This window comes from Megalopta genalis, chromosome 10, assembly GCF_051020955.1.
Source record: "Megalopta genalis isolate 19385.01 chromosome 10, iyMegGena1_principal, whole genome shotgun sequence".
NCBI classification, from domain to species: Eukaryota; Metazoa; Arthropoda; class Insecta; order Hymenoptera; family Halictidae; genus Megalopta; species Megalopta genalis.
The window spans coordinates 12803180-12828309 of NC_135022.1; the positions used below are offsets into that span (position 1 = coordinate 12803180).

Sequence of the window (25130 nt, forward strand, 5' to 3'; positions counted from 1 at the left end):
GCCGGTTCTCAAAATTGTATAATTATATTATTCGAACTCATTACTTGCTTCACTCTTTCCTAGTTTTCTGGGAGAGAATCTTCTTCTTCTTCTTCATTTACTTTCCTCTACTATCTCGTTGTATATATATAATATTTACAATGTACTTGAAACGGAAAGACTTTCTTCCGTCAATGAAACAAATCGAACAACAAGAATCGTTAGAACTGCGAACGAACTAATTGCAAGCGACCGTCTCGATGCCTTCGATATTTCTCAGCCGTCCCTTAGGACCTCGTGTATCTCTGAGCCAAAACTGCGGTACAGAAGGGCTTACAAAGCTCGCGAATAAATAATGACAACGATAATAGCATCAGCAAGTTATAAAAGACGTCGCTTATTGACGTTCTTCCGTTGCGGATCTCGCAACTGTCGCGAATCCGTAATACCCGTGGCGTTATTCAACCCGTGACCGCAACACGATTCATCCTGCGATCTTTTCTTCCGTCGGTGTCCGTAACGTGCAATTAATTACGGGCCGGCGGTCTCGTTTGGTTTTTCTGCGGTGTTTCGGAACGGTCGATCGGAGAGCCGGACAAAAAATTCCGTGACTCGGCGAGATGATCGCGGCGGACAGGAGGAAAATCGGCCGGTTCCGAGAAGCGGGAGAGAGACGTTGCGCTATCCGTCGCCCCTGCGTATCGCCCCGCACGTACCCACGCGGTGCGATGCGGAGAAGTGCGGCGCGGCACGGCGCGGCGCGGCGCGGAGCTGAGCGACGTCGAAACCAAACCGCGTCACTCGCCTAACTGTACATACAGCTTGTGTATACCAAGGTACCGTACAGGTAGGACGCGACCAAACGGTCGTAAAACCATGAATACGTGAAGAGGTTTACACGTGGGCCACTATGCACGCGTGTTGACGTCGCTGCGCCGTCGTCTCCGTCGCTCCGTCGTTGTCGTTGTCGTCTATGCGTGTACTACAGGTGCGTAAAAGCACCGTTGCCCCGGCCCCGGCACGGCCCCGGTCGCGACCGAGCGGCGAAGGCGCGGCCAAAAGTAAAACCGAATTCGTTTTCGGTAGGAGTCCAGCAGGCCGTGCTTCTCCTTCATCTCTCTTTCCTTCACTTTTCCTCCCGTGTAACGTTCACCTTTGCATTTTCTCTTCTTCTCTTCCTCTTTCTCTTTCTCTCTCTCTTTCTTTCTCTTTCGATTAATACTTTTCTTTCATCCTTCCTTGCAACCCGTTCGCGACTCAAGCAGACTCAAACTCCGATACGGGAATTAGTTACGAGTTTAATTTGTTCAACGGTAGAATAACTGGCTGTTGAAAATCGATCGCAGAGCTGTCGGTCGTTTTCTGCACCGTTGGAATCGACCGGCAACGTACAGCCTAATTGCTCGGCGCGCAAACAATCGATACATTATCACGTTCCTGGGAAATATAAGCCGTGCTGTGCAAGCCTGTTTGCTTAGAAGCTTCGGCGAATCGTTCGCTGTCGCGGAGTTCGGCATCGCGGGACGTTATCCTGCGGAATAGATTGATCGGCGGGTTAATCGCGCCGCGAGGAAAACGCGTCCTCGGAGGAGAACGAGTTGGTAAGTGGTCGCCCGGCGAAGGGGAATCAAATTTTCAGGGAGCAACGATAGAGAACGATCGATAATTCGGCTAATTGCGTGCATTAACGTTGCGGGAGGAGTGCGAGGAGCCGTGGTCGCGCGAGCGCCGGCCGTAAAAGGCAACGCCGGCATCCTCCGGCGGTTATGTAACCGTGTGGCGAGAGACGAATCGAACAGCCGCCGGGTCAGAGACATCGTCCTGGCCGCGCACTCGGGGTTCAGGACCTCGGAGCCGCGGGAGAGTCGGTCCGAACAGCCTTCCATCGACGACCAACGGCCGGAGCGTAAACGTTCCGCGGATCGTGATTAGCCGATCGAACCGGGCGGCCCTGAATTCCCGGTATCTTTTCATCGATCTCGACAGGACAATGACAGTCGAGGGCGCCCGGGATTGTTCCTCATCGCCGGCGAAGTCACGAACCAACCGTGACCGAATCGTGGCTTTTCTCGCGGCCGATTCGTGGCATTCGAGATTCGCTGTTGCAAACCGCCAGTCAGGACACTTCGACGAAAACGGTAACCTACATCCGTCGGGACGGTGAAATCTACGGGTTCTGCGGATTTTTGGAGGATAGGCGAGAACCGTTGTACGTCGTGATCATTTGCACCTGCGAATGTACGCGAATCGTGGATAAAATTTTCGAAAGCCCGTGGGAACCGTTTAATCGGTTGACGGTTTTCGACGAGCACGCTCGTCGTGGCAGCGATAAAATAGACACATTTGCAGTCGATATCGCGAAATTGAAAACGCGTTTACATAAACTGTTCATCGAATTTGCCGATTCGCTGATTCTCTATCAATCTGAATATGATACGCGTTTGTTATGTTATTGCAAAAAATGGGCGCTTACCCGTACATGCGAATAAATTAAATTTAAGTGACAGAAAATGTTGGCATTTCCTCGCGACGAGCACAGTCGTGAAAAACACACAGCTAACTATGATATATACTTTGATATTTTCTTGATTAAATTATATACTTTATAAAAGTGGCGTATTTAAACGAAATATGAAGAAAATCGAACGTACACAAGTATAATTATACGGTGTAACTAATTTGGTTTTCCAGCTAAGGAATAAATTCAAATTAAAATTATACATCTCCAATTTTACAAAATTTAATATACACACTTTTCAAAGTGATTGCTATATATACAGCTAACTAAAAGTGGTCTCAAAAGTATTGATATTCTTAAAATCACCTGAAAGCTCTGTTAAGGAGACCCAGGGTCTCGGGAGAGCAATGCTGGTTATATTTTATTACACATTTAAGCGAATCAGTTATAGGAATAGCTTTTCCTTTTCAGCAGTGCGAGTTCGATGTCCTCGTGTTTCGACTTTCAGGAGTTGATATTCAAAGTTGCATCGCGGGCGACGTATCGTTTCCGTGCGCGCGGCAAGGATTAAACGTTGACGAAAGGGTGAGAGAAGCGACAAAGTAAAGGGGTTGAAACGCAGGAGTCTGGTCTCGGAAAAGTAGAAGTGGAAACGGAGGGTGTCCGGTCGGCCGCGTTGGAACGCCGCTTCTCGCTTCTCGCTCCTCGCTTCTCGAGTGGTTCTGGTCGACGTCTGGCCGTACGTGGCCGGCCGCTTTCAATGGGGACACGTGATCGGCAGAGTACGGCAGTGGTGGAGGTCGACCGGCTGGTTCGCCGGTGTTCCCTCTCTCTTTCCGTTCCTTCTGTTCTCGGCCGAGGACCTCCTATACGCGGCGTTCCGCACCGCGCCGCTTCGCTCCGCGCCTCTCCGCGCCTCTCCGCGCCTCTCCGCGCCATTCCGCGCCACTCAGCTCCGCTCCGCGCCTCTCCGCGCCGCTCCGCAGAGTCACGGACGACCGCTATATCATTTTCGCTACCGGCCTGCGCGCCTCGGTTCACCGTTCCCCTCGGTTGTTGAACCCGACTCTCTTCGCGCGCTGCATAACCCATTTTGTAATAGCACACTTCGAAGCCGGCGCGGCACACCGGCGTACCGGTATCCGTCTCCGTCTCCTTCTTCATCCTCGTCCCCGTCTTCGTCTCCGAAATCGACCGTCGCCCTGCAAGTTCGCGGCTCGTTCGCACGGGGCAGGAAAGTCACGGTTGCAATTGCCGATACACCGTAGACGCAGCCGCGGCCCGTAGCCGATTCGAATATTGCCGCATCGAAACTTGACCCCAATCCTGTTTCGACAATCGATCGGGAACAATTTGGAACGCGGCCCAGGATTTCCTAGCCCGTTCTCGATCCCCTTCGAGAGTATTCCCCGCGAGTCGTCTCGATTTGTTCCCGTCCCGTTTCACGGTTGCCGGTTCGACGGGCTTCATGGCCAGATAGAGAAGTTGCTAGAGCGTAGAACGAAATCGCGTCGATTTTTCCGGGCGCCAGTGAAATGAATTTGTGCTAGGTCGCAGATTTCCATTCTCGCCGGTTATTGAACTTGACTCTCTTCGCGCGCTGCATAACCCATTTTGTAACAGCACACTTCGAGTCCGCGGCCTCGGCTACGCGTTACAGACAGAGACACGGTTCGCTTTCCCAGGGATTCAATGAACGTTTCGACTCCCAGCCCGAGCCAGCCCGCGTTTTACTGTTACCTCGGCCGATTCTCTTTTCTTCTCGCCTGTTATCTCCTCGCCTTGGTTCTGCTCCGTTCTGTTCCGTTCTGTTCCGTTCTGTTCCTTTTCCGAACCGACTTCCACGGGCCTCCGTCGTGCAGCCGCGTTTCGCCCGATCGAAAGAAACGCGCATTTCCATTTTATCCGGCGCGGCGGTCAATGAACTTGACATTCAGCGTAGCGGCGCAACCTATTTTGCAACGAGCGGGCACAACCTGTCCCGAACCCCGCGGGTTCCATTACAAAATAGGTTGCGCGGCATTGTCCTTGCTATCCGGCCGGTCTTCGAACCGCGCAAACACCCGCATACCAATCGCCCATTATCCTCGTGTTCTCGGCTAAACGAGCAGAACATGGCCGAATTGGCACGCCGGCGTCTAGGTTCGCCATTTTTTTTTTTCATGGATTCGCGAAACCAGCATCCGTCCTCAATGGGTTAGGCAAACGAATAGCCAATCAGTTTGCGTTTCGCCGATTCGGGAAGTGCTCACGCGCCGTTTCGAAAATTTCGCCTTTCTCCCTTCGGCGCGTAACCCCTTTCTCCATATTTTCAATTCTCCGGTTCTCTTCGCGCGCACGCCGCAAATCCGCTCCGCAAATCCTCGTTAATTCTATCGCCGCGACCTATTCTGAACGAAAGGAACCCGATCGACGACGCTGTAACGGGGAACTGGAAATCACAGCTGCAATTTAACCCTTTTTAGAAAACATTCTCTCTTTCTCTCCCCGAGACTCGCCGCACGCTTCATACCATAACTTTTTATCATAACTGCCTTGATCGACCTCTCTTAATTTCCAACCAGTATCGCCACATGCCAGGCTCTTTTTGCCGTTCGTACAGCTATTTTAATATCCCTGTAATCATCGCGATTCGATTTTCCTCTTCTTGGCAACCCCTTCTCTTACCCTAACTCCTTTTTTTCTACATTCTCCTGATCCTACACCTCTTTTGCCCGTCTCGACGATCTCCGTTTCTTATTATTTAAAAATCCACTTTTTCTCTTATCGCTGCTTTCATTGGATCATCTCTTTTCTTTTTTCTTCGCTTCTTTTTCTTTTTGATACGCTACTTGTGCAACATATTTATCATACTGTTCTCACCGATACAGGAATTTTTCCCCGTTGGTCAAATAAATAAATATTATTATTAAACGTTTTTTTTACTCGAATGTCGCAGACACGGCGAAATTCGTATTTACATTCATATTAAAAGGTATTTATATCAAAAGCGTCATTTCTTTTTAATCATTATCTTTTCCGTTCACGCAGTAAGGTGATCACGTAAAATACACAAATAAAATTATAAAATGTTTTATCTATATTAATCCTTATCGAATTTTAGTGTAATCATTTTTATCACAGTTCGACTGTGCACAGCAGAATCACAGTTTTTCCATTATCAGAAAGATCGTCCGAGTGCTAAAGGGTTAATAAACGACGCGCCGATCGCATCGCGAAAAGGAAATAATCGAACATCGGAGAAGTGTAAATCGATGCGGAATGTTCGGCGATGGCCGCGCGCCGAGCGTAAAGGGGTGGTTGAATTGCGAGCGCGCGCGGGTTACAGGTGCGAGGTTGATAAGCTCGGAGCACGCGTACGCCCGTGCGCCGACCTGCGCCACGGGGAAATAATTGTTACGGCGAGATAAGAGAGCCACGGTTATTCGGGCATTGTGCTGCGCGTTGCGTTGCGTTGCATCGCGTCGCGTCGCGGCGGGGCGCTGAACGGCGCAGCTCGGCGTAAGGCAGGTCAGGCACTCCTATATCTCGGACGGCCTCCTACATTTTAGAGGGTCAAAGGGAAATTCGGTGTTCCAGTTCGTCGAACGAAAGTGGCGCCGCATCGATCGGCAGTCTGCCGGGAACCTTCGACGGCTCGTAAAACCGTTTTTGCCGGTCGGCCGTCCGTTTCCCCCTTTTCCTCTCCGTCTCGTCGGCGATTTTCAGCGGATAGGATCGCGGGGAAGGAGGTACAGGATTTTCTACTGGCAATTATCGCCAGCACGAAGTCGCTCGTAGAATCGCGGACAGGCGCTGCTCGTTCGACGGAACACGTAACGCGCATTTGCGCTTCCGGTCGATACCTTTAGCCGATAAAGCGTTCCCCCGTAATCGTTGTGAAAGAGATTAAATAACGGAGTTCGCCTGTTTCCGCGTTGAATAGCACGAACTTCAATGTCAATGTCAGTCGCCCTTTCACCTTATATAACGAACGAGCGAGCGAGCGGGCGGGCGGACGGACGGGCGACCGGGCGAGCGAGCGAGCGAGCGAGCGAACGCGCGTCGCGCTCTCGCTCGCAACGCTGCGCAAAGCGGCGCGTATTGCCGGCTCGGCGAACGCTCTCGACTCGCACCGATAAACAGAGCCGACTCCGAATATGCTCGATCTCCGTTCGGTCGCGTGAGTTTCGCGTTCGAACGGAAGAAGAGCGAGCCCAAGTTCCTCGGCCGGAGGACGATCGATCTCAGCTAGGAAAAGTTTCGAGGCGGTGCGCGAAACTGCTCGGTCGCAGATCAAAACCGACGCCGTCCGTTGAAACTTTGGATCGCCGATCGAAGCTCGTTCGCGGCATTGCGCTCTCCTCGCGCGCTCTCCTCGCTCTTCGCGCTCGCTCGAACTCGTTGTTCGCGGGTACTCGAGAAAATGGAAATTCCGCGTAGCATCTTTTCTAGGTAAGTGTACCTCTCCTCTGGCAGCGTGGTGGATAGTAAAACGCGTTTATTGCCGTGGAGAGAGTAAACGACAGTAGGCTCCGACACTAAATTTAGCCTCGATGCGTAATTGCAGTCTTGGCCAGGTGCCGCCGCTGGAAAAAGTGATCCAGGAAACGGGCAGAATCGTGTCGCAACGATCTCGTCCCCCTTTGCGACGTTGCTGCGACTTTACTGCGACGTTGGCCAAGAACGAGTGGCCGGCGGACTTTAGAATACCGACGGAGCATCCCTCCTTGTTCTGGTCGAAGCCTGTGCCTCTTCGCCCGAAAGAGGATCCTCTCTTGTTCTGTCTGAACCACGATGTAAGTGGGAGAGGTGGACCGATCTGTCATCCCTACTCCTTCGATGCTAAAGGTTTACTTCTGATATAGTCCGCCAGGTGCTCTATGAAACTTTCGTACCATTCGTGAGACTTTCTAGTGTGGGTGCGTGTGTACCCGTCACAGTACACTACCGCAGTAGCACCACATTTATACGAATATAATTCAGTAAGTCAGAGTATATAGATGCTTATTCTCTCAATTATTTCGGCCATTTAGTTTATATTTATCAAAATTATTGCTTTTCATTTTTACCATATTTTCTTTCTTAAAATACTCGCTGTTACTGTACTCGTTCCGTTCTGATTTCCTTTGTTTTACCTCGTGATGAGCATTCGCTCGTGAATAAAATAATATGTACTAATAACGTTTATTCTTTAATGTTTATTGTCAACGGGGCGGAGCATTTGTTACAGCGAACGCACGAGTAAGAATTTATAATAATTAGACCGCGGATTTTATGCATTTACGAGAAGAGCGATTAAATGCGATAAAAAAACTATGAAGATGCTGGAAGAATTGAAGACTACCGTTGCACCGTTGTTGACTTGTGAAAAATTACGAAAAGAAGAAATTAATTTTTATTTGTTCTCCCGTTCTCGTAATTGGCTTGGAACATCTTTATTTCGCATAAAGATCCGCACTCTAATAATAATAATAATGGCAATAACAATAACAGTAAAATAGGAATCATGGTTGCGTGCAACGGCCATGGCACAGCGTTCGAGTGGTGTGAAGGAATAACAGAAGAAATCGGGAGAATGGCAATAACGATTGGCATTGATGAGTAATTGGTTTAAACAGTTCTAATGGTTGGGCACGATAAAATCAAACAATTGAGAAAAGCAACGCGAGCCCCGGTGGAAACATTAGCACCTCTCGCGCGAGCTCGTGGAAGTAAACTTTTAGCGTGACAGAAATTTTGTGGTGGGGTAAGAGTAGTCGGGTCCAGCTCTTCTTGCACCGTGATCCGAACAATGCCGGCACCATCTTCCGAGGACCGCGAGTCTCCTCGGAGGCACGACGCTCCGTTGACTCGCGTCGGAATCGGCGAGGAAAAGCTCGTTTGATCGGACTCTAGCGTCGCTCGCGGCCGTCGACAGGTAGAGCAAGGCTACAGCGAAGCGAAGTGAAGCGAAGGGAGGGAATCTCACGGCTGATGGCTGGCCGTGACTTTACTCGACTCAGCCGGCACTCGGGCCGGCGCAACGCGTCAATGTAGAACGGTCATTGACTCCCGGTGCTCGGCTCGGCTCGGCTCGGCTTGCGGGCCTGCGAGCCTGCGAGCCGAGCCGAGCCTTCTATATACGTGCGAGCACGAGCTTCGAGGCTTCCTCCTTCTTCAGCAACTCGCCGCTTCCCTGGTTCCCCGGCTCCCGCGATCCCCTGCTATCCGGACACCCGGTACGTGGCTCTACGTGCTTTGCCGTTCCTCGTGATACTTCGCCGTTCGATGTTCGCCGCCGCCGCGATCATCGAATCCGCTCCTTTTTGTCGCGTTTATTTATTTCGTCGGATGCGTCGCGCTTCCGAGCTCGCATCTCCCCGACGGATGGTGTCCCTCTTTCTGTTTCTTCCAGCAACTCTCGACTCTCCGAAACGTTCTTTTCCCGTTTCAGCAGACTGCAACGCCGATTGACAAACGCATCCGACGAACTCTCGGCAGGTATTAACGCTTTCGACTGGGGCGCGAGATGTACACGTGCTTTTAGTAATTACCTGGAACCAAGCGAAGGGAAAGCACGGCGCATAGCGAGCCGTGGAGAACCAATCGGAATTCTCGAAATTCGACCTGGGACCGGGAACTGAAAAGCGCGCGAACGTTCGATTCGATTCGGGTCGAGATTGTTCGAGATGGTTCGAGACAACGGTGCTCGTTGTTCACTGGATAACAGAGCGCCGATGTAGGACGGTTATTGGCTCGTTGCGCTAGACTCGCGGGCCCGTATCCTTGTACGTGTAGGCCCAGAAATTAGCCACCCGGTACGTGACACGAGGATTCGTCGGTGCCGTGATACTTCAGGCTTTTTCGGCGCACAGTAATTTTTCTCTCCTGCTCTCTTTCTCCCTCTTTCTCTCTCTCTCTCTCTCTCTCTCTCTTCGTTTTTCTCCGTATTTCTCCGTTTTTCTCTGTTCTTCTCTCTCCCTTTTAGCAGTTTCGACCGATATCAGGCTGCTCGGTGGACAGAATCTCCGCGGAGCGGCGATAAAACGGCGCGGAATGAACACGTACTCGCGAGATATAAACTGCTACGTGGCTCGTGTTAATGGCGTTTCGGCCGCGGAATACGAACGTGTTCCTTCGGTTTTTGCCGGCCGACCTTGGAATCCGGCGAACCAGGAATTTTACGATATTTTTATGGAAGATTTACGCGCAACCGCGAGCTTTTATCGCCGCGGAATTCTCGCGCAGGTAGGAACGGGGTAAGTGAGAATGAGGAAGTGAGTATAATGGCGTTTATAGCGGGGCGCATCCACGCGGACGATCGCGCACTCGCGCGTTTGCAATCGCACTCGCGCTCGCAGCCGCTCTTTTAACCGGTCCTACGCGCTCGTCGCGAGCGCGAACAAGCGCCGCCTCTCGCGATAATATTAACGGCGGCTACGAGAAAAATAATGACGTTGATAATTACGATGCATCCGTCGTCCGACAACGATACCGTGTCAATTAATCGAGCCTCGCCCGGACGGAATTCGGGGAGGTTTACGAGCGCGTTAAATTCTTCACGACCCGAAACGAGAAGTGGCTCTCCCGACACTCCTCTCTCTCTCTCTCTCTCTCTCTCTCTCTCTCTCTCTCTCAGTTCCTCCATCGAGTCTCTCGATCGTTCGACGCCCGGTAGTTCGAGTTCGTCTAACAGAGCCAGTATCGTAATCGGGGTTATGGTACCATGTAATACTTCGGTGACTGGCCTGTCGCCTAGCGAAACATGCGGAACGCGTTCCACGTTTTCCGTCTCCAAATACGTTCCGTTGTCTTCGATCGTCGAGCTCCCTCTCGTCTCGGAGGAACTCGTTAAGAACCGTCCGATTTTCAAATGCTGTTCCGTAAAATGCTTGCATAAGAATCGCAAAGAGTTGTCGCAAGATGGACGAGAGAGCGCAATCGCGGCGATCGTTAACGTAAGAGCGACGTCGGCGCGTGTGAAACGGGACACCGTGTATATGCCGGACGGTCATCGTTACGGTAGCGCGTAATACTTTACGGTTCGGCGTATGTATTATCGCGGAATCGCAGGACAAGCGCAATTTTTGCATGGAAAATGCCGCTACGGTACTTTCAGCCTCGCCGCTTGCCCGCGGCGAGCGCGACGCGCGGCGCGCGGTGCGCGGAGCGCAGCGCACGAATCTAGGCTAGGCCTACGAGCGACACGGTCATCGACCACCCTTCATTCTTTCTTTTCCTTCGTTTTTCTCTTTTCCAAAGACGGAGAAAGCGACGCCGCGCTCGCATCCTACTAATTCAATTATGCCAGGATCGAAGAATCGATTAATTTCTAACGCGACGATGCACCCGCGAACTCGGCGCGTACACGACGCGACCGTGACACAATTGCGACCTGCAATTTATTTGTCCAAGTTGGTAGCCTCCTAGCGATCCGCCAGCAGCCACTTTGTATAAGAGGGATCCCGTAGCTTCTTCGTTACGAAAAGATAGAATTTCATTTTTGCTCGAAGCCTTCGTGCAAGAATTTCACCGAACGCTCTATGGCCGACTTAACTCTTTGAATCGTGCCTTTGTCAATAATTTCAAAGATTTGATCGATTTCTCTTTTTCACTCGAATGTTGCAGACTCGACCTAATTATTTTGCGTCACTGCGAGGCATCTCGTGTATTAGAATTGTTTAATTTAATTTAATTTTAGCCCATTTACATGTACGGGTAAACGCCCATTTTTACAACAGAATGAAAACATCGTATTTAAACTGACAGAGAATCAGCGAATCGGCAAATTAGGTAAACAAATTTTGATTACTATTGTACCGAAAGCTTGCAGCTGTAAATTCGCTAAAATTAAATTAAATCTACAACCTGTAGATCGAATACACGATCGAATGACTTTCCATGGATTGTTTAGGCGGAAGACGAATCAAGGGCAGGGTCGTAAAAAAGATCGTTGGACCGTGCGGCGACGATCGGCGAGAAGAATCGATGCGCTCGATCGCCACCGATCTTCGCGTTCGCCGATCGCGGAAACGGAGGACCGACGCGGCGCGGTGCGGCGACGACCCCATCGGCGAGTGGCCCGTTTGAAAAGTGCAACGACCGTTCCAATAAATCGACCGCCCCCGTCCCCCACCCCGAAATGATTACATACACGCGAGTGCGAGTTCGCAATGACCGTGGCTACGAGCCGCGGTCTGCGGATCCCGTTATGTCACATTGGTAGGCACCTGCAGGCGTCATTATCCTCTCCCGCGGCGTGCCATTCTCAAAATCGAAAACCACTTAGCCAGCAATCCGGCAGAAATCGTTCCGTCGCGGCCCCTCGCGTTCCACCGAGTTTCGAAACTGTTCGGAACCTCTGTCATCTGACGGCGCCGCCGCTTCCCCTCGCGTTCGTCGAGAAAAACTTTCGACGAGTTTCACCCTTCGAGTGTCCGATTGCTCTATAGAAAAAGTGTCGGGGGACAATGGCAGGAGGTCATCCTCCCACGATCTTCTTTTTCGCTTTCCACCGCGATTAATGGGGCGACGGTCCCCCTTTTCGAGGGAAGGTGGCGGTTTGCAGGTAAAGCGAGAAAGAAAAAACCGAGAAAGGAACGGAAACTCCGGTGCCATGTGTTCCCGAGGGATCTCCGAGAGATTTTCGAAGGGGCGAGCGCGGACGGAGGGGGGCCAACGGTGCACCGTTATGTCATATTAGGAAATACGCGCGTTTAACGGTGTTCCTCCATAGGCGACGAGCGAATCATCTCCATCAACGTCAGCCGCGGAAGCAATTTTTCCGGCGCATCCGAGAACGAAAGAAACTTCTCGCCGTCGTCGATCATCGTTCGAATATTTTCAGCGGTTACTCTCGAACGTTCTTCGAAGACCAACGAACGATCGAGCAGACGATACGCGCGGATCGCAGTGTTGCCTTTACCGTTCCCTTTCCGTTTCCAGGCTTTAACTTTGGTCCTGGTACCGTTAGGAGCCACGGGGGCCCTCGAACAGCGCGAGCAAACACTTTCTGTATTCGAAGAGCACCTTCTATGACGTAACCCGCACACCCAAGGGCCTCCACCGTTCAGGTAACATCCTGCTCCTCGCGTTCTTCGAGGTCTCTTTAACCGGTCCGAGGGAACCTTCGACCCTCCGGAAGGTCTCTTGTCGCGTCACCTAGACCGAAACTACCCTTTCCTTTCGCGCGTACTGGCTCTGCCGTGCGAACATTCTCCATCAACGGGAGTTACGGCGAGCCAAACTTTCCTCGCGGCGGTTTTGCGCCGTTTGCTATCGGAACTATGTCAGGTCACCGGGTGTTTTCCGGAACACTCCAGAAAAGCTCCGGTTCGTTTCCCGACGTCGATCGCCGCGACTGCGAACTGCCCAGGGCCTAGAGATCGCGGTTTCTGGCGACGAACAGGTGTCCGCTCGCGGAACAGATAAAAAGAACCGGCGCGCTGATCTCACTCACCTTAGCTGTATCCCTGGAAGCCAGCCGGCGAATCCTGTCACCACCACGACAAACCGTCAAAGTTCACAAGCAACAGTCACTGACATATCTCCAGCCCCCGAAAGGGTCGACTCGCGAACACGCGCGACGGTTTCGTTGATTCGACGAGGCGGAATCGACGAGGATTCAGTGTCATCGAACGACGGGGCTGGAAAACGATCGAGTTCCAAGCGAGCTCCCGGGGGCACTGAACGTCGCTTCCTGTTGGCGCGTGTCTCGAACGAGGAACCTCGCGGGAGCGAGCAAGAAATTTCCCTGGGCCTGGTCTCGATTCTCCTGTCGCACTTCCCCCGATCCGCGATCCGCGATCCTCCGGACCTGCTCCGGGTGGATCGTTGCTCCCGATGGTGCCTGGCGGAGGTCGCGAAGGGGTTTCCCTTCGGTGGTCACCGAGTTTTCCCTTCGGAGGGCGGGCGAAGAATTTGGCGCGAGTCTGGGTTAGGTCGTCGATCGTTATCGCGCGCGTAGGACCTCTCCTGGTCGTTTCGGAGGACTGGCTCGTCCTTGACGTACGGTCGTGTACACCGTGCGAAGCCGCGTGGTTCGAACTGACGAGCACGGCGGGTAAGGTGAGTCTAGGTGTCTCGTTGTGTACGGGCCGCGGTGTGCGCGCGTGTACGCACCAACGTAACCGCGTTACACCGTGGGCGCGTTGGTGTGTGCGTCGGTGTGCGATGGTGGACGATGATGCGCGGTGGTGTGCGTTGCCGGGAGGACTGGTGGAGGGCGCGAGGAAGGAAGAGGAGGCCCCGGGCCCCGGCCTGCTCCTCCGCTTGGCTCGACTCGGCTCGGCTCGGCTCGGCCTCTCGACTCGCGAGCTCTCGCCGCTTCTTTTTCTCTTCCCCTCGATTCTCTTCTTTTCTCTTGTCTCTCCGGCTGCTCTCGCCCTCCCGTTCTCCCTGGACTCTCCTCGGGTTCTCTTGGCCTTCTCCTCGGGTTCTCTTGGCCTTCTCCCCGGGTTCTCCTGCCCCCTACGCTCCACTGTCCGTCTTCGAGGAGAGCGTCGAGCGTGTTCGACACTGAATCCTTCCTCTCGATCCTCCGGCGTTCCCTCTTCGTCCGACCTGCACCCTCTTCCTCGTTCTCTCCTTTCCTTCGTACTCTTCCTCGGATTCTCTGGGGCCGCGGCGATCCGCGATCCACGATCCGCACTTCGCGATTCGCGATCCGCGATCCGCGAGTAACGCAGGAAGACGTTACAGAGCCGGCTACGTTCCGCTGGCTCGGCTCGGTTCGGCTCGGTTCAGCTTGGTTCGGTGTGTTCGGTGTGTTCGGTTCAGTATTCTCCATCGACAGAAGCAACGGTACTCTTCCCCACCCCCTCCGGCTCGCTCGACTTCGAGTTCTCCTCGGCGAGAAGGCTGCCGCCTCCTCCTCCTCCTCCTTCTTCTTCTCTTCCTCCTCCTCTTTCTCGCTTGTTCGTGTTGCGTCTACAATCCGATGGCTCCTCCTCGCGGCGAGATCTCTGTCCGACCAACGGAACCTAAACCCGGGCCTCCTCTTCTTGTCCCTTTCCCTCGGCAACGGGCTTCCCCTGTCCACCCCTCGACGCTCTTCGTCGCTCTCTGTTTTTCTTGCTGCTACACGCGCTCGCTTCTTCTTCCGTCTCCCTCCTCGGCCGCGCGCGACCGTGTCTTCCGCGCTCCTCTGGTTACTGACCTCCGAAAATACGAGTCGAAGGACCCAGGCGTTTGTAGACCCCTCGGACCCTGTCTACAGGCCACCGAACATCTAGCCCGGCACCTCGTCAAGGTCCCCGAACCAGCACGGAGAACCAAGGTCCTCTATTCCTTCCTCCACCTCCTCCTCCTCCTCCTCTTCGTGTTCTTCTTCTTCTTCTTCTTCTTCTTCTTCTGTTTTCCTCCTCTTTCACTTTTCAATCGGTTTCCTGGTTTTCGCTGTCTCGGCGAGAAAAGCCGAGGGATTCTGCCGAGGATGATGGGACCAGCAACAATCGGCTCGCGCAAAAAAGAAGGGACTTTTATTGCCCGGCGAACGGCGCAACGGCGGCGAGTAATTATATAATTTTAATCGGCGCGCCGTTTTTGCGCGGGCCGCCGCGCGCCGTGCGCCGCTTCCGCGTTTCTTGCATCTGGTTACTGACCTTCGGAAATCCGAGCTATCGGCCGGCACTCGATTTCTTTTCGTGCTTCTTCGGGCTGCGCTCTTAACGGCCGAGGAGCGACGACGGGGAATCTGGTGTCGATGACGACGGAAAAACTCGTGGATCGATTTCGCGTCTTCCTTTCCTCGATGATTATCGCCGGCGAGGAGTCGCTACCGTTAGCGGCCGAAGCGATCTCGCTCTGTCGAGAGTGTAACCATTAACGCGAGCTTTCGATCCGGCCCGCGAAATGTCTACTACGTTCGAATACACTCCCGGCAATATCCGCTTCTTTGTCGATTCTGGTTGCCTTCGTCGAAGCAACCAATGTTACTTCGTAGCATCAACGATTGTTGAACCATTGTCAATGCCCGGTTAGTGGGATGGTATATCATTCTAAAAACGTTAAGAATAATAATAATTTTATTTATATGCATGTGCAAAAAGCAGTGTACGACACAAAAGCAATGACTCGAGTGTAATTATAAAAGAGTTAGAAGAAACAAGAATAATGATAATTTGATATTTAATATTTATCGGGTATTTATTTAATACTTATTTGATATTCATTTCACATCTATTCATTTACGAGAAAAAGTCCCCTTGGATAACAAACAGTAGATAAGTAACAATTCTAAAAATCCTGTTTGAACTATTATTGTCGCCGTGTAATGTGTGTTACGATTCTCTTGCTTCAAAATAGGTGTTTCGTGGATGTTCGAAATGTGATGAAAAATAACTGTATACTAATAGCAGACAAGAGATGGAACAAGAGGTCAAACAAAATACGTTTGAAAAGAGCTTGCTCACAATAGCGAGTATAAGAAGTAAGAAATACATCAATATAAGTACAATAAAAAATATAAGATACAGACCAAAAATAATGGAAACAGTGGAAATAAGGCTAGATATAAGGAAATACGGAAGACTAGAAAATTCAGAGGGAAAGAAAGAAATGGAAAGGGAAGGAGTGTGATGAGGTGTGAACATAGGGAAACTATGTAGAGTTGTCAAAGTTTCGGATCGATAACCGAGAGGACTAGAATTCTTTCATGTTCCCGGACGTTTCGGGGAGGATAGTTGCTAGCGAGCGCTAGCAGGAACGAACGAAGGTGAGATAATTAATTAAAATAATGTAACGCCAGAGAGAATTTAAGCGCGGCGAAGGGATTGGCGCGTAGCGAGCGTTCACCGTGAACCGGCTGTTGCTGCTGTTGCGGGCGTTAAAGTCTCCGGGATCTCCGGGGTCTCCGGGCACCGCGGCGCTCCGCGCACGAGGCCCCGGCCTCTCCTGTCGATTTATCGCGCTTTAAGCGGTTGCGCAAGAGGTCCTTGGTCGAATAATACTTGCGAGCGGCTCGCCGATGTCCCCACGGACGCGTGCGAATCGTAAATTGAAAGTCGATCGAAAGTAACGCGGTGCGAGGCGCGAGGCCGGCAACCTTGGCGAGCCGCCGTGAATGAATTTTAATCCCCGTGGCGGTTCGCGTCCGTTCTCGACGATCCTCGGCGATGCTCGACGATCTTCGAAGGGGAGGGACAGGCTCGTGAAATCCAGAAGGAACGATACGAGGCAGGAAATCACGACGATAACGAGCCGCGACAGGACGCGATCGCCGCTTCTGCACAACGTCGCGCATCCGCGCTCGATCGAGCGTGTCCCATCGAATTACCGAGCCGATTTTTCCCGTTCCGCGCGCGATCGTCGAATTCGAATACGGGGCGTCGCGAGGAGGGATGGAAACGAAAGTCGGCTCGTTCGCGTCGAGATAAGTCAACGCGTTGAAACGTCGTACGGCGTGCAGCGTCGTTAGGGCCGCGGCCGCGAGATCGTCGATCAAGATATTCGATCCCGTGAACGCGCACGCGGGGAATCAGCGATCGTGTTTTCCCCGACCGCGGCGCTTATCGTGAATTCCGATGGTAATATTTTTCGTGGGAAAACCGGGGAGAGCTCCGTCCAGGCGGAGAGGAAAGGGAAACTGAATTCCGCGAGCGGTGCGAAAAACCGAAACCCTCTCGAATTCGCTCGTTCCTCGTAGGCTTCGGCTAGGACATGAATCGATCGGGACGCGAGCCCGAGCCGTCCCGAGAAGACGAACGTGGACGAGCACGAGGAGGAAGAAGAAGAGGAGAGCGATCGGTCTGAGCCGCGAGAATCCGAGAGGAGTCGCGAGGAGTCGCGAGGAGCCGCGCGGAGCGAGTAACCGGAACGGAACGGAGCGGAGTCGAGCGTTCGCGAGTGGTTACTGACCTCTTGCATCGAGCACTCTTACGCTTGCACTACTTAGGCTCCGGCTCGTCGTTACCGAGCTCGCCTCCTCTCGCGCGATCACGCTAAATCGCCACTTTTCTCGGCGTACCTTCGACGTTGCGTCGTTACGGCGTTACAGCGTTACGGCGTTACCTTTACCTTCACCTTGCGCCTACCGCCTACCGCCTCCCACCCCTCGGACGCCGCTTCCGCTCACCGAGACGACGGAAGGCCAATAGCGTGTTTCGCGTGTCTACCGGAAGTACATGCTGCAATCTGTGTCATAGACAGCCGGCGTTCAGAGAACTCGCTTCTTGCTTGTTTCTTGCTTCATGCTTCTCGATTCTCGCTTCCTCCCGTTTGCGACGCCCCACCCCTACCCCCCGCTTCGTTTCACCCGCCGGTACTTTCCTATTCTTAATTGAAACGCGTGTTAATCATCACCCCCCGCCACCGCCACCCGTCTTTCTTTATTATTTATTTATTTATGTATTCATTTCCGGCAAGATCTCATATTTGTGCTATCGCGCTAGAAACCGAGCACAGCCTCGAGACGATGCCGGCGCGCTGCGTTGCGATCGACGCATCCGCAGAGGATCGAGCGAAATTACGTCATTCCTGCGAAGGCGAAGCTCCCTTTTCCGTTCCGGATGACCTTGCGGTTTAGGCTTCCGAAGGTCTTTCCGACTTTCCGCGAGAAACAACGCGTTCACTGCCAACCCCGAGTTTATCCCGTACTAGACGCCCAGTTCGATGCGACTCGTAAAGGTTCGTTGCTAACAGGACAGTATGATTTATTTGTTATTTTTGATTTATTAGCATTTTTTACTTATTAGTACTTTCTATTTATTAATATTTTTTCCGTATTAGTATACCTTTTACTTATTAGTACTTTTTACTTATTATTTCTCACTTGTTATTATTTCTTGCTAATTATTATTTTAAAAAGGAAATGTCGACGTCTAGGTAAGATACCCGCAAAATCGGCTTGGCAGTCAACGGTGACAATCGCGAAAACGAAAAGGAGAAGCTAGCTTCGATGGTCGTCCGTCCGCTCGATGAACTTTCGAACGGAGCTCGAGCTCGGTCTCGAAAATCACGTTCGTGGAATCGGTAGAAAAATCGCCGGCGATTTCCCCACGGCGGAGCTCGCCGTCTCTACTCTTGATCGCGGCTGAGAGAAGCGCTAAAGTATGACACGACCGGCGAGAGATGTCCGCGGCGAGTTCGTTAACCCCTGAAAATACTCTCTTGCGTCGTGGTTGCGTGCTCTGCGCTCAGTGCGTCGGGTCGGGATGCACTAGATTCCTTCTTTCCGTGTCGCGGAGGTGGTTTTGCCGGGCGACGAGGAGCCGGAGCGGAGGTGTACTTAGCCGTCGAACACGGCCGACGACACCGCGAGTCTTCGCCGGTACTTCGCATTAGAAACTTCACCTACATCGCGCGCGAGCGATCGGGAAAGGTCTCTGCCTCTCGGCCGAGGATCGGCGCGAACAAGACGCCGATCCAACGGAACGCTCCCAAGATATTTCCGTTTCGTTTCCACCCCGGCGTCCTCTCCCGATCCTCCAAATAATTTGTTAATTCTTGTGGTTCTGGATACGTAAAGAATGCGTCGTGATTTCAGAACAGAATTAATTACAAATATTACAGAAACACTCGTGAGAGGCTCGTACGTCTCCTGTTATACGCAAGAGACAAGAAGGACATCGCTCGCAGACGATATACACTAATTGTCACTCTTCGACAGCGATTACTTCATTATTAACGTAATTCCGCGTCGATTTGCATTCCCCGCGACGGGAACGTTCTCCGAATACAAAAAAAAGGACAGTTCGTTGGAAAAACGGGAGAAACTTCGCCGCGGATCGAACCCGACTCGTCGCACTCCGCAAGAGCCGAGCGGCTAATTAGTCGAAAAACGAAACTTCCGTGTAACCGTTAGTCTGCTGCATAATACTTGTCGATGAACGAGAGTTCGTTTGGTCCGCAGGAATTCCTCGATGGATCGCGGCAGGACGAACGTACGAGTCCGAGAGGCGAAAGAAAGTATTCCTCCTCTTGATTCCGAGCCGTTAGCTGGAAAAGCTACTTCACCTACATTGCGAAGACGCGTCTCGTTTCCCCGCGACGAGTAATTACGGTCGGCAGACGTCGCGCGTCGACGGTCTCGGGCCGCGCGATAAGAACGGCTCGTGATTAGCACGTTCGGGTGGACGGACCCGGGATTCGCGGCCGACGACTCCCCGCGTCGTCCGATTCGGCGACGCCACCGTTACACGCTGGAAGAGGAAGCCCGGTCCTTCCCGCATGAAAAAATTCGACTTCGCTCCCGCGGAACCAAGGTCCAACAACCTGCGGGGTCCTTGAACGCCGAATAGTCTTTATCCTTGAACCGCTCTCGTGCCTAGCTGTCCGACTATTTCGTCAGCTCGACCTTCCTCGTCCAAAGCTGGCGCGGCGCGCGCTCGGCTATTCGAGGCGGTGCTCGCCGGATTTGCGAGCTCTGCTGTCGCAATTCTCGATTCTTCTTTTAACGCACCATGCGCGAGGGAGGTATTTTAATACCTCTTTAAAGACTACAATTCGTTTCAATTTCGTTATGTATGTGGAGGAATCCCTTCTACGAAAGCCTAGAAATTCTCGTTATACGCTTGTTATATAAATCTTATAGTCCATTTTGGGAATATTAAATGTTCCTTAAAAAGCGGATTTTTTCAAAAATCGTTGATTCCCCGTTAGACGTGTAAGCAGAGCTCGATCTGTGATCCGCAGATTGTGTGTTAATTCATTTCGTTCTTTTCATTCTACATAGCGACGAATTTTATTTATTTATTTATAAACGGGGGAACACACATTGGAGCACGTGAAATAAAGAAGATGTTAATGCGATGGTTACAATAGAGTTCTCATGGGAAATCGTAGTGGCGCGAGTCACATTTTCATTATCGTGAGAAACATGGAGTGTTATTGCTTACTAACATGTGTGTTTACTGACCAAATTTATTGTTAAAATAATTTAGAGTTAAATTAGTATATAGTAACTTCGTCATTTCTTTCACTCGCCTTTTTAATGTTCTCGCATGTAAAGATCACGTTTTAAGACACAAGCCAAAATTTTCGAAAATGGGACTTACGTCGCTGTGATTTTAACTCACTCTTTTAATTTCGACATTTAACAATAGAGCCACTAAAAAGATCAATTACGGAAAGTAATCGTTTGCTATGGTAGTGATTCTTATTATTGGATATGAATAAAGAAAATTTCTCTCTCTCTCACTTATATATTAAGAGTTTAAACTCGCGAATACACATTATTACTCTTGATAGAGCATAGAAGTTTGCGCAAGGTCGAATAAGAGACGACTTATTAAGCCATACAAAACTCTAAAAATAAAACTAATGTCAACAACAAGCCTGCTAAATTCAAGGCTCTTTAGGCCTAACATCGCGTCGCAGACGAATAGTTATATACTGAGAGCATTGATATATTGATCCGAACTTAAAAAAAGGTTCAAAGAAAGGAAGAAACTCGTATTTGGCTCCTATCTCTTGTAATTGGCGGAGACAATTTTTATTTTACACAAAGATCCACCCTCGAACGGCGGACCATTTTCACAACTGTACTATTGACAATGCTTATAACAATCCTGAGCTTTATTCGGTAGTTTTACAAAACATATTTTCGAAGATACTTCCTGCAAACTTATCAGCCTTTCTGCTGTTCCTAATATAACAGCAATTTGTTTTATTTAGTTACCTTTAATTCAGTAATTAAGTGAACAATTTGCGAAGACATTAAGCGAAGACAATTTTTATTTTACACAAAGATCAACCCTCGAACGGCGGACCATTTTCACAACTGTACTGTTGACAATGCTTATAACAATCCTGAGCTTTATTCGGTAGTTTCACAAACCATATTTTCGAAGATACTTCCTGCAAACTTATCAGCCTTTTAGTTACTTTTAATTCAGTAATTAAGTGAACAATTTGCTGACTTGCTGATTCTGCATTAAATCTCAATTAATTTTAGTTTTTATTTATTATTATAAAAACGGGCTTTTACCTGTACATAGAAAGAAAGAAAGAAATTTGAATACTCCGGGTCAAAATGACCTGATAATTGCAAAACGAGGGTTAAGACTGTGCGTCAGAGTGTGATCAGACGCGCGTCATATTTCAAGAATTTTATTTGCAAACTGCTAATAGAGGCTCGACCGAGGTGCCCGGCAGTGTTACAGTATCGTCTAGTCCTGGTGGGTTCCGTAGAATTCCGACTGACCCCAGACAGGTCTCGAAAGAAAGGGAAAAATGCGTCGAACCGGAACGGTTCTCGTTGCACGAAAGGCGACCGGTGACCGGCGACCGGCGGTCGGGGTTGAGCGCGGTAACGTTACACGTCGTGGCCGCGGCCAGTTCGTTTTCATTTGGGGTCCAGAAATCCGAGCGGTACGTCCCTGACGGTCGCAATGTCTGGCTAGGCTAGGCACGGGAGTACTGTTAGTTTCGGGGCCCGAGCCGGCCCCGCTCGAGCTGGAACGAGACACGCGCGCCGGGGAATAATAGAAGGAGAGAGGCGGAATAAAAGGAAGAGGAACAAGAACGCCGCGCGAAGAAGAGGACGAAGAAAAAGAACTGGAAGAAAGGGAGGTGGCGTCGATGGAGGAGGATGGTCGGCCGAGGACGGCGAAACGGGGGGAAGAAGGGGGCTGCGTGGAATCCTACGGTGAGCCATAATGTAACACCGACTCGGAAACATCGAGGTTCGTCCTCGCTCGGCGTCGACGCTCGCTGGCCGCTCGGCCGCTCGCTCGCTCGCTCGTTCATCGTCCTCGCTCGCCTCGAGACCGCTCAGAAGTGAAGTGGCACACAATGCGTAAGAGTATTTTCAGGGGTCGACGACCGCTCTGCTTCCTCGAGGCTGTCCCTAGCGATGGCTTCGACCGTGAACCAAACGGTATCGACTCTCCTCTCGAGAAACCGCGCGAATGCCGCGCGAATACCGAGCTCGCGAACAGAGCCGGACCCCAGAGGCGTCCTCCCGGGCCATCCAACGGGATTTTTTTCGCGGCCCCTCGGACCCCTCGGACCCCACAGGCCGCTCCTCGCGCCGCGCTCCCCCCGCGGTTATTTTTGCCGATTTTCGGACTGCCGTGCACGCTGCCATGTGCGCGAAGCCAGGGGTGGTCGAGAATACCGATTCGCGGATCCGCGACGACCCGACATATTTACTGGCTTCCGGAGGCGCCTGTGGAATATTCGTTTATTTTTTTAACCATTTATTTAGGAAGCTCGACGAGATAATTCTTTGTTCTGAAAGATAGAGAAATGGAAATCAATGAAAGAATTAGTAGACTCGGGTTAAGAGCCAATGCTTAAGACTAGGACTGAGACGGTTGAAATGTTAGGGTTAGTGACGGGGGTAAGTTAGGGTAGGCTCTGAATGAACTGATTGAACTAGGGTAGCGATTTCTGTGCGGTAGGGTAGTGGTAGTTCGTTTGTTTACGGGCATAATTAACTTTATAATTATCGAATAAGACATGTTCAATTTGTTTATTTTTTCCATAAAATATTTAATTTGTCTTATTCGATAAATATAAAGTTAATACTAAGTCTACCGCGTTCTAACAGTGGCTAAAGTGTTTTGCTTTATAAGAATGACAAGACTAGATTTATTTAGACTTTCTGCCATTTCTATTACAACGTATGCTTCAATTGAGATAACCATTCAGTAATTTCGTATGGTAAAGAATATTCTCAAGAATTTTAAAAGACAAAGTGTAGAATCGGTCGTTTTGACCGGCCTGGTAGGTTCGGTGTTAATTGTGCCCGAAAACAAACCAAAAGCCGCAGCAATTGGTCAGCCCACAGTAACCGGCTCCACTATCCGATTAAAGAACTCTAATGTGTCGCAGAAGACGATTACAGTTCAATCACCGAAATCGCCGAACCTCTTCTCCGCTGTGAGCGATTCTCTTACCCTCTCCTCCCTTTCTCCCGATCTCCTCGACCCTGAAGCCTTCGCGAGCTGATCGCTCGGCTCCTTTGTCCTTCCAGCTTTTTCCTAGCTCGTGGACTCGTGGCCCGTTCGTTCTCTCGATTCGCGTCACCGCCGGCTCGTTCCCGGCTCGTCGGAAGCTGTTGCGTCAACGAATTCGGCACGAGAGGTGTTCGTGGCCCGCCGCAATCGAACCCGATGCGTCATCCTCGGCTATCGATCTTTGTCGCGCGGAATTCATGGCCAGGCGAAAAGCGCGCGAGAATACCACGAGGCTACGGTTCTCCGATACTTTCGTCCACTTTTCCTCCAATTTTCGCGACCTGTTTGTCATATTTCGTTCAACCGCCCTCCCCCCCCCCCCTGCAGTGACGCGTTGCCGATTGTATGCAAAATCGTTTCCTTGTTAACGGTGATCATAGTCGCCCAGCGCTAAGAACTCTCGCCGCGAACGAAATCTTGCATTCTTCGACGACTCTGGCTGCTTGCTATTCAAATTCGATTATTCACACGCCATTCAGAGGGGTTAATCACGCTGGAAAACCCATCGGCGTCACGAGCTGGTCCCTCGAAGAGATTCCCAGATATTGGACCTGGGAAGAGAACAAGCTCGGAGTAGCCGCTCGGTTCCGTTATTTATTAATTTATTAACGGGAAGATGGAGTATGAAATTTATTGACTCCCTTACGGCTTACAAGTGGTCCGTCCAAATAACCTTGTACATCTATCGGGAAGAAAAATCCCTTTCGAAAGCATACAAAAAAATTACAAATAAAACGTAATACATATGTAGTCAAGAAGACGATGCATCTGCACAGCCTGGGATAGAAAGAAAACGATCCAACGGTTTAGAATAGATGTGAACGTATCTAAAAATGCTGTTCAAACAGTTACCGTCGCCGTGTAGTGTGACATTATACGTTATCCACGGTCGAGGCCTTTTTCGCACGCAGGGTTCAACGTTCGAGGTTAAACGGCCGACCCTGAAACTTCCAACCTGTCGAATTCGTAGCCGTGCCCGGCTCGTGACTAAGCCTCCGTTTATCTCGAATCTGCGGCGCCGGACCGTCAAACCGTTTCGTAACTCGCCCGCGAGCCATCACGATCGAGGTACCGCAGTGCCGATCGAAATTTCCAGCAACGATAGGCCGGGAAAACGGTCGTTCCCCGCGCGTCTTCGTAAATCGGCGACCGGTGCAACGGAAACTCCGCTGACCCAGAAGAGTGCCCGCCATCGTGAACGTTCTCCGGCGCGTTTAAATTCACGGAAAGAAAGGATCGACGTCGCTGTCGTTGTCGAATTGTCTGCGTTGCATAAAGATGACACGGAAGCACCGCAACCCCTCGAATCGCGCGCGGTGTTCTTAAAGCATCGAAAGTTTTGTGCGACGCTCATCCGACAGATTGCAAAGAAGGAGGTGCATAAATATTTACAAGTGCGATTGCAGTAAATTCTCCCTAATTGACGCTCAGATTGGGCACAAAAATAGATCATTTGGGAAGTGGAGATTTTATAGTTACCGATTGTTAAGAACTATAAAAGCGAGGCTCGAATGATTATATCTCCTCTTCCCAAATTGTCCGTTTTTGTGTATAATCCGAGCGTCAATTAGGGAGAATTTGCTGTATATGCATGTGCAATTAACGTCGGAACGTTAACGGAGATAACTGTAACGTTTGATCGGTTCGTCGCACCGAGACAGCTGAAATATTCTATTTTACTTTGTTTATTGTAAACGGGATCGAGTCTCATTAGTGTACGTAAGGTATAAGGCAGTTCAAACATACGTAATACCTAGTTTAAGATCTACCGTGTTACAATTAGTAAGTTATACAGCAAACTTACGAGGCTGCAAACATTGCACGTGCTAATA

General features: G+C 50.8%; 2 protein-coding genes across 2 annotated transcripts in view; one reads left to right on the top strand and one right to left on the bottom strand.

Annotated features, from left to right (window-relative positions):
• Blimp-1 (PR domain zinc finger protein 1) overlaps nucleotides 1–13592 on the bottom strand; it is a 36224-nt gene extending 22632 nt beyond the window's left edge. Inside the window, exon 1 of the mRNA XM_076524835.1 lies at nucleotides 12858–13592. The gene's annotated coding sequence lies outside the window, so the exon portion shown is untranslated. The remainder of the gene's footprint in view (nucleotides 1–12857) is intronic.
• LOC117220188 (protein FAM76A) overlaps nucleotides 1–25130 on the top strand; it is a 68762-nt gene that overhangs the window by 27357 nt on the left and 16275 nt on the right. The window lies entirely within an intron of this gene.